This window comes from Zea mays, chromosome 3, assembly GCF_902167145.1.
Source record: "Zea mays cultivar B73 chromosome 3, Zm-B73-REFERENCE-NAM-5.0, whole genome shotgun sequence".
Taxonomy (NCBI): Eukaryota; Viridiplantae; Streptophyta; class Magnoliopsida; order Poales; family Poaceae; genus Zea; species Zea mays.
This window is the reverse complement of record NC_050098.1, coordinates 220,968,232-220,987,512: the sequence shown is the minus strand read 5'-3', so window position 1 is coordinate 220,987,512 and position 19,281 is coordinate 220,968,232. Positions and strand designations below refer to the sequence as shown.

The 19,281-nt window shown below is 44.7% G+C and overlaps 1 non-coding gene across 1 annotated transcript; it reads right to left on the bottom strand.

Moving 5' to 3' along the window:
- Nucleotides 1-13,828: 13,828 nt before the first annotated feature.
- On the bottom strand, nt 13,829-13,901 carry TRNAK-UUU (transfer RNA lysine (anticodon UUU)). Its single transcript has one exon. It is a non-coding gene; the product is annotated as a tRNA-Lys (tRNA).
- Between the last annotated feature and the right edge of the window lie 5,380 nt (nt 13,902-19,281).

Sequence of the window (19,281 nt, the reverse complement as noted above, 5' to 3'; positions counted from 1 at the left end):
ATAGGACTTTCTTGGGAAGCCAGTAAAGCAAGAGGTGCTAAACACAGGGATAAAAGAACCCATATAAGCAACTAAGAAGATAACTAAAATAATATTCCTATGGATTACCTACCTAGGAAAAAGTCTTGAGATCTCTGGAGTTTCCAAATTAGACCTATAAGGTTAAAATTCATACTTACCAAATACTTATAGATCTAACAAACAATGCTCAATTCAAAGTGCTTAATTAAACAATATATAATTAATTATAGAAAATACCTAATAATAGCTCTTGATAACTAAATAATCAAATATTTCTTCACAATTTCAAACTACCTGGGCCGGTGTCCTCCATTGTAGATATGCCTATAATCATTGTGTAGATACTGATCAAGGGTCTCCTACCCTTATATTATATAAGCCAAGGAGAGGGTTACAAAATATATGATCAGCTAGCATATGCATTTTCTATTTGGTTACATGAGAAGTACAATAAAATCATCCATCTGTATCCTTAGCCCGATGCCTTGTGCTGCACAGGGGAAGAAGTGGGAGGAAAAGACATATATATATATATATATATATATATATATATATATATATATATATATATATATATATATATATATATATAGTTTATATATCTAAACCCCTGGGCTTCCAACTAGAGAAGCCCAGGCCAGACGTGTCATCCGGTTGAGCCAGACCGGGTCCGGACGTCTATAAAACAAGTACCAGAACACTATGGCTCAGTTATTGACGCACCACCCCGATGCACGAGCGATGATGACAACCCAGGCCCGTGCGACAGCGGCGGTTGGCCGAGAGCGCGCGGCGATGGTGGACCCCCGGGGCTGCGATTGCGGTGGCAACGATGGTGGTTCCTCGATCCAGAGTCTCGACGATGATTCCCAGATTCAGTGGCTCGGTGGTGAAAGGGAATTAGGCTTACACCTAGTTACTAAATAATTTTGGTGGTTGAATTGCCCAACACAAACAATTGGACTAACTAGTTTGCTCTAGTGTATAAGTTATACAGGTGCTAAAGGTTCACACTTAGCCAATAAAAAGACCAAAAGTTGGGTTCAACAAAAGAGCAAAGGGCCAACCGAAGGCACCTCTGGTCTGGCGCACCGGACTGTCCGGTGCACCAGAGGACTCCAACGCGAACTTGCTACCTTCGGGAATTTCCAGAGGCACTCGCGCTATAATTCACCGGACTGTCCGGTGTACACCGGACAGTGTCCGGTGCGCCAAGGAGGAGCGGCCTCAGGAACTCGCCGGCTTCGGGAATCTCCAACGACTCGTCCGCTATAATTCACCGGACATGTCCGGTGTGCACCGGACTGTCCGGTGCAACTCCGGAGCAACGGCTATTCGGCGCCAACGGCTACCTGCGACGCATTAAATGCGCGCACAGCGCGCACAGAGGTCAGGCGCGCCCATACTGGCGCACCGGACAAGGAACAGTGCATGTCCGGTGTGCACCGGACATCCAGGCGGGCCCACGAGTCAGAAGCTTCAACGGTCAGAATCCAACGGCAGTGATGACGTGGCAGGGGCACCGGACATGTCCGGTGTGCACCGGACTGTCCGGTGCGCCATCGAGCAGACAGTCTCCACCAACGGTCAAGTTGGTGGTTGAGGCTATAAATACCCCAACCACCCCACCATTCATGGTATCCAAGTTTTCCACTTCCCAGCTACTACAAGAGCTCTAGCATTCAATTCTAGACACACCAAAGAGATCAAATCCTCTCCAAATTCCACACAATGCCATAGTGACTAGAGAGAGTGATTTGCTTGTGTTCTTTCGAGCTCTTGCGCTTGGATTGCTTTCTTCTTTCTTGATTCTTTCATTGCGATCAAACTCACTTGTAATTGAGGCAAGAGACACCAAACTTGTGGTGGTCCTTGTTGGAACTTTGTGTTCCAAGTGATTGAGAAGAGAAAGCTCACTCGGTCTGTGGGATCGTTTGAGAGAGGGAAGGGTTGAAAGAGACCCGGCCTTTGTGGCCTCCTCAACGGGGAGTAGGTTCGCGAGAACCGAACCTTGGTAAAACAAATCCGCGTGTCACACTCTTCATTTGCTTGCGATTTGTTTTGCGCCCTCTCTCGCGGACTCGTTTATATTTCTAACGCTAACCCGGCTTGTAGTTGTGTCACTATTTGTAAATTTCAGTTTCGCCCTATTCACCCCCCCCTCTAGGCGACTATCAATTGGTATCAGAGTCCGGTGCTTCATTAGAGCCTAATCGCTCGAAGTGATGTCGGGAGATCACGCCAAGAAGGAGATGGAGACCGGCGAAAAGCCCACTACAAGCCACGGGAGCACTTCATCGGAAGAGTCCCGCACCAAGAGGAAGGAGAAGAAGAAGAGCTCCTCCAACAAAGGGAAGGAGTGGAAATCTTCTTCTCACCACAAAGAGAAGAAGGAGAAATCTTCTTCTCACAAGCCGCATCGGAGTGGGGACAAGCACAAGAGGATGAGGAAAGTGGTCTACTACGAGACCGATTCTTCATCGCCATCCACCTCCGGCTCCGACGCGGCATCCGTCACTTCTAAACGCCAAGAGCGTAAGAAGTTTAGTAAGATCCCCCTACACTACCCTCGCATTTCTAAACATGCACCTTTACTTTCCGTCCCATTAGGCAAACCACCAACTTTTGATGGTGAAGATTATGCTAGGTGGAGTGATTTAATGCGATTTCATCTAACCTCACTCCACAAAAGTATATGGGATGTTGTTGAGTTTGGTGCACAGGTACCATCCGTAGGGGATAAAGACTATGATGAGGATGAGGTGGCCCAAATCGAGCACTTCAACTCTCAAGCAACAACAATACTCCTCGCCTCTCTAAGTAGAGAGGAGTATAACAAAGTTCAAGGGTTGAAAAGCGCCAAGGAGGTTTGGGATGTGCTCAAAACCGCGCACGAGGGAGATGAGCTCACAAAGATCACCAAGCGGGAAACGATCGAGGGGGAGCTCGGTCGGTTCCGGCTTCGCAAAGGGGAAGAGCCACAACACATGTACAACCGGCTCAAGACCTTGGTGAACCAAGTGCACAACCTCGGGAGCAAGAAGTGGGACGACCACGAAATGGTTAAGGTTATTCTAAGATCTCTCATTTTCCTTAACCCCACTCAAGTTCAATTAATTCGTGGTAATCCTAGATATACTAAAATGACCCCCGAGGAAGTTATCGGGAATTTTGTAAGTTTTGAGTGCATGATCGAAGGCTCGAGGAAGATCAACGAGCTTGATGATCCCTCCACATCCGAGGCTCAACCCGTCGCATTCAAGGCGACGGAGGAAAAGAAGGAGGAGTCTACATCAAGTCGACAACCAATAGACGCCTCCAAGCTCGACAATGAGGAAATGACGCTCGTCATCAAAAGCTTCCGCCAAATCCTCAAGCAAAGGAGAGGGAAAGACTACAAGTCCCGCTCCAAGAAGGTTTGCTACAAGTGTGGTAAGCCCGGTCACTTTATTGCTAAATGTCCATTATCAAGTGACAGTGACAGGGATAACGACAAGAAGGGAAAGAGGAGAGAAAAGAAGAAGTACTACAAGAAGAGGGGCGGCGATGCTCATGTTTGTCGGGAGTGGGATTCCGACGAAAGCTCTAGCGACTCCTCCGACGACGAGGACGCCGCCAACATCGCCGTCACCAAGGGACTCCTCTTCCCCAACATCGGCCACAAGTGCCTCATGGCAAAGGACGGCAAAAAGAAGGTCAAATCTAAATCCTCCACTAAATATGAATCCTCTAGTGATGATAATGCTAGTGATGAGGAAGATAATTTGCGTACCCTTTTTGCCAACCTCAACATGCAACAAAAAGAAAAACTTAATGAATTGATTAGTGCCATCCATGAAAAGGATGATCTCTTGGACACCCAAGAGGACTTCCTTATTAAAGAAAATAAGAAGCATGTTAAGGTTAAAAATGCTTATGCTCTAGAAATTGAGAAATGTCAAAAATTATCCAGTGAGGTAAGCACTTGCCATGAAACAATAGACAACGTTAGAAATGAAAATGCTAATTTGTTAGCTAAGGTTGATTCTCATGTTTGCAATGTTTCAATTTCCAACCCTAGAGATGATAATGATGATTTGCTTGCTAGGATTGAAGAATTGAACATTTCTCTTGCTAGCCTTAGAATTGAGAATGAAAAATTGCTTGCTAAGGCTAAAGATTTTGATGTTTGCAAAGTTACAATTTCCGATCTTAGAGATAAAAATGATATTCTACATGCTAAGATTGTTGAACTTAATTCTTGCAAACCATCTACATCTACCATTGAGCATGTCACTATTTGCACTAGATGTAGAGATGTTGATATCAATGCTATTCATGATCATATGGCTTTAATTAAACAACAAAATGATCATATAGCAATATTAGATGCTAAAATTGCCGAGCATAACTTAGAAAGTGAAAAATTTAAATATGCTAGAAGTATGCTCTATAATGGGAGACGCCCGGGCATCAAGGATGGCATTGGCTTCCAAAAGGGAAACAATGTCAAACTTAGTGCCCCTCCTAAAAGATTGTCCAATTTTGTTAAGGGCAAGGCTCCCATGCCTCAGGATAACGAGGGTTACATTTTATACCCTGCCGGTTATCCCGAGGACAAAATTAGGAGAATTCACTCTAGGAAGTCTCACTCTGGCCCTAATCATGCTTTTATGTATAAGGGTGACACATCTAGCTCTAGGCAACCAACCCGTGCTAAGTTGCCTAAGAAGAAAATTCCTAATGCATCAAATGAACATAGTCTCTCATTTAAAACCTTTGATGCTTCTTATGTTTTGACTAACAAATCCGGCAAGGTAGTTGCCAAATATGTTGGGGGCAAGCACAAGGGGTCAAAGACTTGTGTTTGGGTACCCAAAGTTCTTGTGTCTAATGCCAAAGGACCCAAAACCATTTGGGTACCTAAAGTCAAGAACTAAACTTGTTTTGTAGGTTTATGCATCCGGGGGCTCAAGTTGGATCATCGACAGCGGGTGCACAAACCACATGACAGGGGAGAAGAAAATGTTCTCCTCCTATGAGAAAAACCAAGATCCCCAACGAGCTATCACATTCGGGGATGGAAATCAAGGTTTGGTCAAAGGTCTTGGTAAAATAGCTATATCTCCTAACCATTCTATTTCCAATGTTTTTCTTGTAGATTCTTTAGATTACAATTTGCTTTCTGTATCTCAATTATGTCAAATGGGCTACAACTGTCTCTTTACTGATGTAGGTGTCACTGTCTTTAGAAGAAGTGATGATTCAATAGCATTTAAGGGTGTGTTAGAGGGTCAGCTATATTTAGTAGATTTTGATAGAGCTGAACTCGACACATGCTTAATTGCTAAGACTAACATGGGCTGGCTCTGGCATCGCCGACTAGCACATGTTGGAATGAAGAATCTTCACAAGCTTCTAAAGGGAGAACACATTTTAGGACTAACAAATGTTCATTTTGAGAAAGACAGGATTTGTAGCGCATGTCAGGCAGGAAAGCAAGTTGGAGCCCATCATCCACACAAGAACATCATAACGACCGACAGGCCGCTTGAGCTACTACACATGGATCTATTCGGCCCGATTGCTTACATAAGCATCGGCGGGAGTAAGTATTGTCTTGTAATAGTGGATGATTATTCTCGCTTCACTTGGGTATTCTTTTTACAGGAAAAATCTCAAACCCAAGAGACCTTAAAGGGATTCTTGAGACGGGCTCAAAATGAGTTCGGCTTAAGGATCAAGAAAATAAGAAGCGACAACGGGACGGAGTTCAAGAACTCTCAAATCGAAGGCTTTCTTGAGGAGGAGGGCATCAAGCATGAGTTCTCTTCTCCCTACACGCCACAACAAAATGGTGTAGTGGAGAGGAAGAATCGAACTCTATTGGACATGGCAAGGACCATGCTTGATGAGTACAAGACTTCGGATCGGTTTTGGGCCGAGGCGGTCAACACCGCCTGCTACGCCATCAACCGGTTATATCTACATCGAATCCTCAAGAAGACATCCTATGAACTCCTAACCGGTAAAAAGCCCAACATTTCATATTTTAGAGTCTTTGGTAGCAAATGCTTCATTCTTGTTAAAAGAGGTAGAAAATCTAAATTTGCTCCTAAGACTGTAGAAGGCTTTTTACTAGGATATGATTCAAACACAAGGGCATATAGAGTCTTTAACAAGTCCAGTGGACAAGTTGAAGTTTCTTGTGACGTTGTGTTTGATGAGACTAACGGCTCTCAAGTAGAGCAAGTTGATCTTGATGAGATAGGTGATGAAGAGGCTCCGTGCATTGCGCTAAGGATCATGTCCATTGGGGATGTGTGTCCTAAGGAATCCGAAGAGCCTCCAAATGCACAAGATCAACCATCCTCCTCCATGCAAGCATCTCCACCAACTCAAAATGAAGATGAGGCTCAAGTTGATGAAGTAGAAGATCAAGCAAATGAGCCACCTCAAGATGACGACAATAATCAAGGGGGAGATGCAAACGATCAAGAAAAGGAGGATGAGCAAGAACCAAGGCCGCCACACCCAAGAGTCCACCAAGCAATCCAACGAGATCACCCCGTCGACACCATCCTCGGCGACATTCATAAGGGGGTAACCACTAGATCTCGTGTTGCACATTTTTGTGAACATTACTCGTTTGTTTCCTCTATTGAGCCACACAAGGTAGAGGAAGCACTACAAGATTCGGATTGGGTGGTGGCAATGCAAGAGGAGCTCAACAACTTCACTAGGAATGAGGTATGGCATTTAGTTCCACGTCCTAATCAAAATGTTGTAGGAACCAAATGGGTCTTCCGCAACAAGCAAGATGAGCATGGTGTGGTGACAAGGAACAAAGCTCGACTTGTGGCCAAGGGATACTCCCATGTCGAAGGTTTAGATTTCGGTGAAACCTATGCACCCGTAGCTAGGCTTGAGTCAATTCGCATATTATTGGCCTATGCTACTTACCATGGCTTTAAGCTTTATCAAATGGACGTGAAAAGTGCCTTTCCTCAATGGACCAATCAAGGAAGAGGTCTATGTTGAGCAACCTCCCGGCTTTGAAGACAGTGAGTACCCTAACCATGTCTATAAGCTCTCTAAGGCGCTTTATGGGCTCAAGCAAGCCCCAAGAGCGTGGTATGAATGCCTTAGGGATTTCCTTATTGCTAATGGCTTCAAAGTCGGAAAGGCCGATCCTACTCTATTCACTAAAACTCTTGAAAATGACTTGTTTGTATGCCAAATTTATGTTGATGATATTATATTTGGGTCTACTAACGAGTCTACATGTGAAGAATTTAGTAGGATCATGACACAAAAGTTCGAGATGTCTATGATGGGGGAGTTGAAGTATTTCTTAGGATTTCAAGTAAAGCAACTCCAAGAGGGCACCTTCATTAGCCAAACCAAGTACACTCAAGATATTCTAAGCAAGTTTGGAATGAAGGATGCCAAGCCCATCAAGACACCCATGGGAACCAATGGGCATCTCGACCTCGACACGGGAGGTAAGTCCGTGGATCAAAAGGTAATACCGGTCGATGATTGGTTCATTACTCTATCTATGTGCATCTCGACCAGACATTATGTTTTCCGTTTGCATGTGTGCAAGATTCCAATCCGACCCTAAGGAATCCCACCTTACGGCCGTAAAACGAATCTTGAGATATTTAGCTTATACTCCTAAGTTTGGGCTTTGGTATCCTAGGGGATCCACTTTTGATTTGATTGGTTATTCGGATGCCGATTGGGCGGGGTGCAAAATCAATAGGAAGAGCACGTCAGGGACTTGCCAGTTCTTGGGAAGATCCTTGGTGTCTTGGGCTTCAAAGAAGCAAAATTCGGTCGCTCTTTCCACCGCCGAAGCCGAGTACATTGCCGCAGGCCATTGTTGCGCGCAATTGCTGTGGATGAGGCAAACCCTGCGGGACTATGGTTACAAACTAACCAAAGTCCCTTTGCTATGTGATAATGAGAGTGCAATCAAAATGGCCGACAATCCCGTCGAACATAGCCGCACTAAGCACATAGCCATTCGGTATCATTTTCTTAGGGATCACCAACAAAAGGGAGATATCGAGATTTCATATATTAACACTAAAGATCAATTAGCCGATATCTTTACCAAGCCTCTTGATGAACAAACTTTTACCAAACTTAGGCATGAGCTCAATATTCTTGATTCACGCAATTTCTTTTGCTAGATTGCACACATAAGCTCATTTACATACCTTTGATCATATCTCTTTCATATGCTATGACTAATGTGTTCTCAAGTCTATTTCAAACCAAGTCATAGGTGTATTGAAAGGGAATTGGAGTCTTCGGCGGAGACAAAGGCTTTCACTCCGTAACTCATCCTTCGCCGTCACTCCAAGTCACTCTCCATTCTTGGGGGAGAAAGCATGAGCACCAAGCAAAAGGACTTCGTCTTTGGTATAATCTTAACTCATTTATTTATGACCAAAGGAGAAGCATTTGAAACGAGGGCTCTAATGACTCCGTTTTTGGCGATCATGCCAAAGGGGGAGAAAGTAAGAGCCCAAAGCAAAAGGACCGCACCACCCCACCAATTTCAAAAACTTCGTGTTTTCAAAGAATTTTATCAATTGTATCCTATTGTGTTCAAAAGAGGGAGAAAGTAGTATTTCAAAAATGATATATCAAAACCCTCTTGAACACTAAGAGGAGGATCTCATTTAGGGGGAGTTTTGTTTAGTCAAAGGAGAAGTATTTGAATCAGGGGGAGCAAATTTCAAATCTTGGAAATGCTTTGCAAAATCTTATTCATTTACCTTTGACTATTTGCAAAAGAACTTTGAAAAAGATTTACAAAAGAATTTGCAAAAACAAAACATGTGGTGCAAGCGTGGTCCAAAATGTTATATAAGAAAGAAACAATCCATGCATATCTTGTAAGTATTTATATTGGCTCAATTCCAAGCAACCTTTGCACTTACATTATGCAAACTAGTTCAATTATGTACTTCCATATTTGCTTTGGTTTGTGTTGGCATCAATCACCAAAAAGGGGGAGATTGAAAGGGAATTAGGCTTACACCTAGTTCCTAAATAATTTTGGTGGTTGAATTGCCCAACACAAACAATTGGACTAACTAGTTTGCTCTAGTGTATAAGTTATACGGGTGCTAAATGTTCACACTTAGCCAATAAAAAGACCAAAAGTTGGGTTCAACAAAAGAGCAAAGGGCCAACCGAAGGCACCTCTGGTCTGGCGCACCGGATTGTCCGGTGTGCCACCGGACAGTGTCCGGTGCACCACCGGACATGTCCGGTGCACCAGAGGACTCCAACGCGAACTTGCTACCTTCGGGAATTTCCAGAGGCACTCGCGCTATAATTCACCGGACTGTCCGGTGTACACCGGACAGTGTCCGGTGCGCCAAGGAGGAGCGGCCTCAGGAACTCGCCGGCTTCGGGAATCTCCAACGGCTCGTCCGCTATAATTCACCGGACATGTCCGGTGTGCACCGGACTGTCCGGTGCAACTCCGGAGCAACGGCTATTCGGCGCCAACGGCTACCTGCGGCGCATTAAATGCGCGCACAGCGCGCACAGAGGTCAGGCGCGCCCATACTGGCGCACCGGACAAGGAACAGTGCATGTCCGGTGTGCACCGGACATCCAGGCGGGCCCACGAGTCAGAAGCTTCAACGGTCAGAATCCAACGGCAGTGATGACGTGGCAGGGGCACCGGACATGTCCGGTGTGCACCGGACTGTCCGGTGCGCCATCGAGCAGACAGTCTCCACCAACGGTCAAGTTGGTGGTTGAGGCTATAAATACCCCAACCACCCCACCATTCATGGTATCCAAGTTTTCCACTTCCCAGCTACTACAAGAGCTCTAGCATTCAATTCTAGACACACCAAAGAGATCAAATCCTCTCCAAATTCCACACAATGCCATAGTGACTAGAGAGAGTGATTTGCTTGTGTTCTTTCGAGCTCTTGCGCTTGGATTGCTTTCTTCTTTCTTGATTCTTTCATTGCGATCAAACTCACTTGTAATTGAGGCAAGAGACACCAAACTTGTGGTGGTCCTTGTTGGAACTTTGTGTTCCAAGTGATTGAGAAGAGAAAGCTCACTCGGTCCGTGGGATGGTTTGAGAGAGGGAAGGGTTGAAAGAGACCCGGCCTTTGTGGCCTCCTCAACGGGGAGTAGGTTCGCGAGAACCGAACCTCGGTAAAACAAATCCACGTGTCACACTCTTCATTTGCTTGCGATTTGTTTTGCGCCCTCTCTCGCGGACTCGTTTATATTTCTAACGCTAACCCGGCTTGTAGTTGTGTCACTATTTGTAAATTTCAGTTTCGCCCTATTCACCCCCCTCTAGGCGACTATCAGGTGGCGATGGTTCCCCGATCCGGAGGGCGAGCTACGTTGGGGCCCCGGGGGCGGGTGAGCGGTGGCGATCCTAGGGCCCCAAGGTGGGCGATTGGTTGTGGCACTCTCGAGGCGGGTGGGCAAGCGACGACAATGCTCCCGAGGCGGGCGAGCGATGGCGTCGCACCCCAGGCCCCGTGGCGGCGACACACCATAACCCACGAACAACGGTGGCACCCCCCGACGTGCGAGCAGTGACAATGCCACACGAGGGGCGAGGATCGAGTGACGTCCACGGAAGACGCGAGGTGTGCGCGGCGACGGTCGCACGTGACATCCTTCGATCCGGCACAGTTCAGGCGCCCCAATTGACGACCTCACTCCGATCTTGTGTCCTAGACGACGTCCTCCATGACTACCTCATCCAATCCATGTTATGCCTTCGGTTATTGTGTTTTATGCCTACCACATGCACTATTTACGCTAAAAACTGAAGAATTTTATACTCGAACACTGAGTTCGTACATCAGTTTATTAGATGCCTTATTTGTTGCATGCACATTGAAAAGGAAATTCCTTGATTTATAATGTTTGTAATTACCATAAAAATAAAATCAAATCACTTATATTCGTAACTGACAGATTTTTACGTCTGCAATAAAACTATCCCTAATTCACATGGGGTTGTTAGTTGGACTGATATTAGATTTGTTATGAATTATGCTACACGATGTAAGTATTTATGAGGGTTTATATAAGAATTTTTGTTCTGCGTGACTCGTGTCATCCATTTTTTTACGTCGTGTGCTGTGGAACGAAAATATCATCTAAAGTTTGCACGCATGCAATGGAAACTCCCACGATCTACCATAATTTTTGGATATGCATAAAAGTAGAAACCGTATGCATGCAACTTCCATAATTTTTTGATCTACCATAAAAATGGGATTGTGAATACAATGCACCAGAGTTATCAACCTCTCTCACATTGGCTCGGTATTTACGATCATAACTGCGGATTTTTATGCTCAAAATTGAAGGTTTTTATGCTCGAACATGAAGATGCATCCACCAGTGAACCGCATTTTACGTAGTGTACCGCATTACATAAATAACTTCATCGTGCAGAATAATTTGCATCAGTATATATTATAAACTGGTTCTAACGACTCTATCTGCATGGCTGTTAGAGTTATTCTATATTTATGGAGAAAATAAAGTATTTAAATAAGATGTTTTGTTTCCATACATGCCAATTCATTTTCTTTCATCGCACATTACTGTCATCCTAAATTTGTATATCATAATTTGTATCAGTATATATCATAAAATTATTCTAACGAGTCTAGTTGCATGTGTGTTGGAGCGATGCTATATTTATGATGTCATCCAATTTTTGTGCGCATTCAGCGGAAACGAAAATGACATCTAAAATTTGCGCACATGCAATGAAAACTACCACAATCTGCTATAATTATCGGATCTACCATAAAATTTGGATTTGCATGCATGCACCTGCGTGTGTGCCTGGTCGAGGTTTTTATGTTGTCTCTATTAATTATTTACACTATTTCTGAACTATTTATGTTGTTGCGCAAAAAACAGAACCGTAATTTATGGCGTGTGTCTCACACAGATGAAGACGAAAAGACAAAATAAATTTATCTAACCAAATTAAACATATATTTAACATTCATAATTGATTTCAAACATTTGATGTGGCACCATTTAAACTTTAGTTAGGAATCAAACACCAGGTAGCATATCATTAATCGAAATAAAAACAATATCCATGGTTCAGGTAGTAACCACGCATATTCAATAGTGCATTATTGGCAGTGATTCCCTAAGGGCTTGTTCGCTGCGGCTGGATTAAAGCCGTTCGGACTGCTGCAGCTGCAATCTATAGAGACAAAATACTGTAGAAGACGCAGCCGCAGCTGGATTAAAGCCGCAGCGAACAAGCTGTAACATTATTGGCTGGCGGTTGCTGCGCTGAACTCGACGCGAGTCCTCCCATAATTTTGGAAGAAAACTGCACCTCTATACTATACTATTCACCATTGGCAGATCTGAATCAGCGTTCTTGGATCTGACTATCTGAGGATAAACTTTTCCTGTACGTTGTGGCGAGCCAGAAGGAGCGAAAGGAAGGATCGGTAGCTCTCGCGCACATGGCCGGGCTGGGCCACTTGTTTGTATGCTTGTTGCACATATCGTTAGAAAACTGCTGCCTCGTCATTGGTCAACTTGTCCCCGTAGTCTCGGCCGAATTTTTTATATTTTAGCCCTTCCTCGGAAAAAAATTCACGTTTGGACCTTAGAAAATTTTAATGTCATTTTTGGACCCTTTGCTCGGCGCCATAGCCAATGGCGCCGAGGTAACACAGCTCGGCGCCATAGGCTATGGCGCCGAGGTGCGTGCTACGCTGGCTCAACCTGAACGACGTGGCGCCAACGTGGTACCGAGCTCGGCGCCAAGATCTATGGCGCCGAGCTCGGATATGTAACAGCAAAGTATGTCTAGCTCAGTCGGTAGAGTGCAAGACTTTTAACTTTGAGGTTGTGAGTTCAAGCTCCATCGTGGACGTATTTTTTTATCACTAACTTGTTTTTTTGTTGTCTATATTTTTCGTTTATGTCGCTGATTTGTCCGTCCAGATTTATTTTTCATCTGGTTTTTTTGTTTTTGTGACCGTTTTTGTATTCATCTAGATATTTTTTGTTTTTGTTTTTGTTTATTCAAACTGCGTGACGCAAGTACCATGCACATAAGTAACCCACCCTATGGAAGTACAAAGTACTTTATAAAATCATCAAGTCACTGTTTATTTATACCTTGTATATTTATATTTTGGACTCTAATTATAATCTTTTTGTTTATTAAGTATATTTATATTTTGGACTCTAAAACTCCAATAATCTAATGTATTCGAAATTATACTTTTTAATATTAATTAAAATTTATCATTGTACATCACTACTAATGTAAGATTAACACAATCATTTGTTTATGATATAAATATTTTTAACATTTTAAATGGTGTACTTCAGTTTTTAGTATATTATTTAATGTTTAAAATCACTTGTAATTAGCGAGAGGACGGAATTAAGCTTAAGCATGTGGGGTTTACAATGCACCAAGGGCCAGACGGATTATTCAGTACTATTAAACAAAATGTAATAAACAAATCAGTCGCAAAAGCAAAAACAAATCAAGATGAGAAATAAATTTGGACGGACAAATCAGCGGCATAAACGAAAAAAACCACGATGCACCATAGCTAAACCGGTGGCCGCTAACCAATGTAAGTATGTTTCCTTAAGCTTAATAAACGAAAAAAATATGGACGGATAAACAAATCAGTCACAAAAACAAAAATCTGGATAAGAAATAAATCTAGACGGACAAATCAGCGACATAAACGAAAAATCTGGACAATAAAAAAAATCAGTGTCAAAGACAAAAAAAAGTATGAAAACATGCCTATCATGGGGCTTGAACCCACAACCACAAGGTTAAAAGCCTTGAGCTCTACCAACTAAGCTAGACAAGTTTTGTGTACATAACAGAGCTCGGCGCCAAGATCTATGGCGCCGAGCTCGGTTCCATGTCGGTGCCACGTCGGTGCCACGACGTCCGTTTGTGCCAGCGTAACACGCACCTCGGCGCCATAGCCTATGGCGCCGAGCTGTGTTACCTCGGCGCCATTGGCTATGGCGCCGAGCAAAGGGTTCAAAAATGACATTAAAATTTTTTAAGGTCCAAACGTGAATTTTTTTCCAAAAAAGGGCTAAAATATAAAAAATTCGGTAGTCTCGGCCTCTCTGGAGTCCACATCAGGTCTGGAATTGACTCCAGCTATTGGTATGTTGGTGGACACGTTAGCTCCTGATTGCATCTAATCTGCTAACTAATAAAATAATCCCAAAAGGAAAGTTTATAGGTGTACATTCGAGCCGCCAGCCAAAGTCCGGAAAGGCCAGTCTTGTTTGAATTTCGGGCCGGGCCGTCCCGTTTGAATTTCGGGTCATTGCCGGGCCGTGCCTGGCCGGCCCATGGGCCTCGCCCTCGGCCCACGGTCTGTTATGTAATTGCTTAAACGTGACGGGCTCATTTCGAGCGATCCGAAATTATAAAAGTCCGAAATTCAATTTTTAGCCCGAAATTCACATCACGGCTCGGAATTCACATGAGAGCCCTAAATTCAAAACAAATTTAATAAAACAAATAAAAGATTTGACAAATAAATTTAACCAAAAGCAAACTTAATATTTGTATTAAGTTACGAGAGCTATGCAATGACTACCTCGTTTACAAATTATTTTATTAGAAGGAAAAAGGGTATAATCAACTCTATACAAAGTTCGTAAGTTCAGTTCATTATCTAATGTTCATAACAAAAGTAAAATTACATCACATACTCTAGTTCAAAGCTACAAACAACATCTAACTAGCATTATCTTTAGCTTTGTGTTCTTTATCAAGTACATAAAAGTGTGCAATGAAGTGTGGTTTTAATAAATATATGGGCCTTTTTGTGTCTCTATATGTGCCATTTCGTGCATGCCTTAAACGGGTCGTGCTCGTGCCCGCCCATGGGCCGCGACCTCGGCCCAAACCCAACCCGATATACTGGGTCGTGCCGGTCCGACACTAAAATATTTCGGGTCGTTCCGTGCCCGAGTCGTGCTTTTTTCGTGCTTCGGGCCAGTCCATCAGGCACAGCCCAAATGTACACCTATAGGAAAGTTGAGTATCCGAGTCTTTTCCGCGAGAGAAGCCGGAACATAGAAGAGTGGCTTCGTCTTGAGGCGGAGCCTTCAGTGGAGGAATCAGAGACCTTTTCACGAGAGGAGCTGTAACCGGATGAGAGTTGGAGCACTTTCCGTGAGAGCAGTAGGAGCCTAGAAAAGTTCGCTTCGCCTCGTGAGCTCCAGACAAGGACTTGTTCGTTTTGCTCTCAATCTATATGGATTAGGTGAGATTGAATGGATTTCAATCCCAAACGAGCCAAAATCTTTCATAAATTTTTCGAATCTCATCCAATCCATAGGATTAACCGAACATGGACTAAGATGGATGAGCCACATTGGTAAATCCACGCTGACTGGTGTGGGGAGTCAAGGAGCAAAACAAAGGAGAAGGACCGTGCTCACGCACCACCAAGCCGGGATGGGCCACTTGTTTGTGCTTGTTATCCGTATAGTACCCACTGCAACATCTAACAAGCATTATTTACTACTTTCTTTTTATACTCTCTACGACGATGTTTCTATTTTTTTACGTTTGATTTCGATTCATTATTGATTTGTTCCATTCATTTTGGTTCGTTTACGCCATCCCACTAGTCCTGTTTTCGGTGGTTCCCTTTTGATACTGTTTTCAAAATAAATTGTAAAAAATAAAAACAGGAGAGGAGTTTTTCTGATCGGTTCCATCCATTTTCATCCCTAACCACATCGCACCTAGAAGTTCGTTAGAAATTGCTGCTTCCAAGCATGGTCAACTTGTCCCTCCAGTCTCAGTACCTAGCGATTTACGAACACTACATGCATAGTGTCGTGGTTTTCAGAAACCGGTGGATACAGAATTTGTGTTCGGTGGGGATTCCAGAAGAGGGGGTGTGAGACAGTGAGTTATATTGGTTCAGGCTTGCGCCCTAGTCCAGTGTAGTACTAATCGTAGTATTGCCTGAGAACTGCTACAACTTTTACGTCTGTCTGGAAGGAGGAGGAGGGCCTTCCCTTTTATAGCTCAAGGGAAGAACCTTATAGAGGAGACTGTTTTCTACTAGAGAGGGAGAGATCCGTAGCCCCGGGTTGTCGTGGTGTTCCTGAGGTCGTCCGTAGGGTCATGCGTAGCCCTACTCCCGGTACGGGTGTACCGGCTTGCTATTCCGTCAGACAAGTCCATGTAGCAAGTCTATTGTTGATGTCTTCGCAATAGTGTGTGGCAGGTCCCACTATTCAGTCTTATTGTGCGGTCGTGCGTAGCGCAGACGCTGTCATCATGAGCCCCGTGTCACCAGCCTGCATGTGTAGGCGTACATTCGGTACAGTGCATTGTCCCGTCATTCCCGGTATATGGGTCATAGTTGCGACCCAGAGGTAGTGGGGATACGCCTGAGACCTTTCGTAGGGACGTACAATCATGTTGACAGTGACCCCCTAGTGCCCCTTTGGTATGCTGCTCATATGTCCGGACATTGCTTGGTGATGATGCGTCCTGTCGTAGCTGACATGGACCAGTAGCATATAGGACTGGGAGCTCCGTCCTACTGGTTTGCTCGGCGGGGACTTGATCGATCGCTCCACTTCGCAGACTTGCTCGACGGGGCTTAGTCGGTGGCTCTGCCTCGCAGGCTTGCTCGGCACAGGACCTAGAAGCCGGCTCCCGATGCGGATTTGCTCAGCAAATGGGCTGGAAAGAGGTCATGGGCTACTTTGGGTACCATATTCTTAGGTACCCGACAACAGCCCCCGAGCCTTCGTGTAACTCTTGGAGTTGTGCAGAGGCTTTAGCTTGAGATCTTACGCTTATCTGGTCGCACAAGCGCATCTGTTAGATGTAGCCCTCGAGTAATCCATGTTGATTGCTTGAGGGTTTATTTGGTGTGTGCGCGATTTAGGGGCGGACCCTTCCTGCAATGGTCATCACACTCTCAGTGTGAGTCAATTTAGTACTTGACACGAGCATAGTCCTAGTGGGTGCTCTTCTAAGTTGGTCGCCTTCTAAGTGTTTGGTCCTTGGCATACATGTGTCCTCCCTTGGAAGGCCTTCTATGGTCTTTTTTAAGAGAGGGCCTCCCTCCATCGACCTAGTCGGCGTGGATAAGGAGGTCGTCGAGCTACAAACGAGTTATCCAAGTGAGATCCGACCTCCCTCCTGTAGGGTTAAGTCTTGGCGAGTGGTCCGACTGGGGGCTCGACCCGTTGGGGGCATCTCATTGAGTCCTTCCTAATTCAACCATGTGTCGGCTCTTTCGTCGATCTGGCCAACCAAAGAGAGGCCTCGTGGCCACCCCCTTAGCCGGGTTACCATAAGGGAATGTGAGGTACAACCTTGGACGTGGATACGAGCAAATGAACTATGTGCCGGTCACCTAGCTTGCGGCCTACGAGAAGCTTGCTCGGTCCACCCCTCGCTCTACATGGTAAAGCCGGGGAGGAGTAAGTACTGTTAGGGGTTATAAAGCTAGTCTTTGGCTCATCTTCCTTCTTCATTAAGATTTGATGGTACCCTAAATAGTAATCCAGCAAACTCATGAGCTCCAAAGTGGCAGCTGCATCCACTAGAGAATCAATTCTTGGCAGTGGGAATCCATCCTTCAGGCATGCTTTGTTGAGGTCTAGGAAGTCGATACACATCCTCCACTTGCTATTGGATTTCTTGACCATGACTGTGTTGGCCAACCACTCTAGATATGCAACTTCTCTTATGACTCCGGCACTAAACAATCTTTTAAATTTGGCCTTTGCACCTTCAGTCTTGTCCTTAGACATCTTGTGAAGATTCTGCTTTCATGGCCTAGTTCTTGGGTCAACATCTAGAGCATGGCAACATGCTCTATTATGCTTCTATCAACTCCACACAAGTCATTTGCTAACCAAGCAAAGAGATCCTTGCTGTGAAAAACAAACCTTCTAAGATTGGATTCCTACTCCGAAGTTAGCTGATTGTCATAGAAAACCCTTTGGTCTACAACATCTTCACAGAGGAGCATTGACTTCAGTTGATCCACCAAAGATGCTTTCTCTTTTGCTTGCTTCTAAGATTACTGAGACTGTGCTTCATCTTCATCTATGTTATAGACAATCTTAGGTTCTTGTAGGGTCCCTTCTGCCCTTCTTGCTGCTTCTTGGCTACCATGAACTGATATGACCTCTTTGTTGCTAGTTATCTTCATGCAGAGGTAAGTTGAATGCAAAACTGCTTCGAATACGTTGAGAGTCCTCCACCCAATGATTGCATTGTATGAGAAATCCATATCAACTACTTTAAACATGACCTCCTATGTTCTTGTATTGTTGACATAGTGAGAGCACCTAGAGGGGGGTGAATAGGTGATCCTGTAAAACTTAAAACTTAACACCACAAACTTGATTAAGAGTTAGTATAATGAAATCAAGTGAGTAGAGAGGAGAACTCTTGTGAAGCACAATAGACACAATAAGGACAAGCACAAGAGACACGAGGATTTATCCCGTGGTTCGGCCAAGTACAAAACTTGCCTACTCCACGTTGTGGCGTCCCAACGGACGAGAGTTGCACTCAACTCCTCTCAAGTGATCCAAAGATCAACTTGAATACCACGGTGTTCTTCTTTACTTTGCTCTTTTCCCGTTTGCGAGGAATCTCCAACACTTGGAGTCTCTCGCCCTTACAATAAGAATCAATATGAAGCACAAGAGTAAGGGAGGGAAGCAACACACTCAAATCCACAACAAATATGCACACACAAGATCAAGACTTGAGCTCAAGACAATATCTCGAGGTTCTCACTAGAACGAAGCTCAAATCACTAAGAATGTCGAACAAGTGCGCAAGAATGAAGTGTGAGTGATCAACAATGCTCAAGGAATGCTTGGTCTTCTCCTCCATGCGCCTAGGGTTCCCTTTTATAGCCCCAAGGCAGCTAGGAGCCGTTGAGAGCATTTCAAGAAGGCAATTCTTGCCTTCTGTCGCCTGGCGCACCGCACAGTCTGGTGCACCACCACACACTGTCCGGTGCGGATCTCTTTCCTTATTTGGCGAAGCCGACCGTTGCAGATTCCTAGCCGTTGGCGCACCGGACACTGTCCGGTGCACACCGGACAGTCTGATGCCCCCTTCTGACCGTTGGCTCTGCCTCGCGTCGCGCGCGGATTCCGCGGCCGACTGTTGGCCCGGCTGACTGTTGGCTCACCGGACAGTCCGGTGCACCACCGGACAGT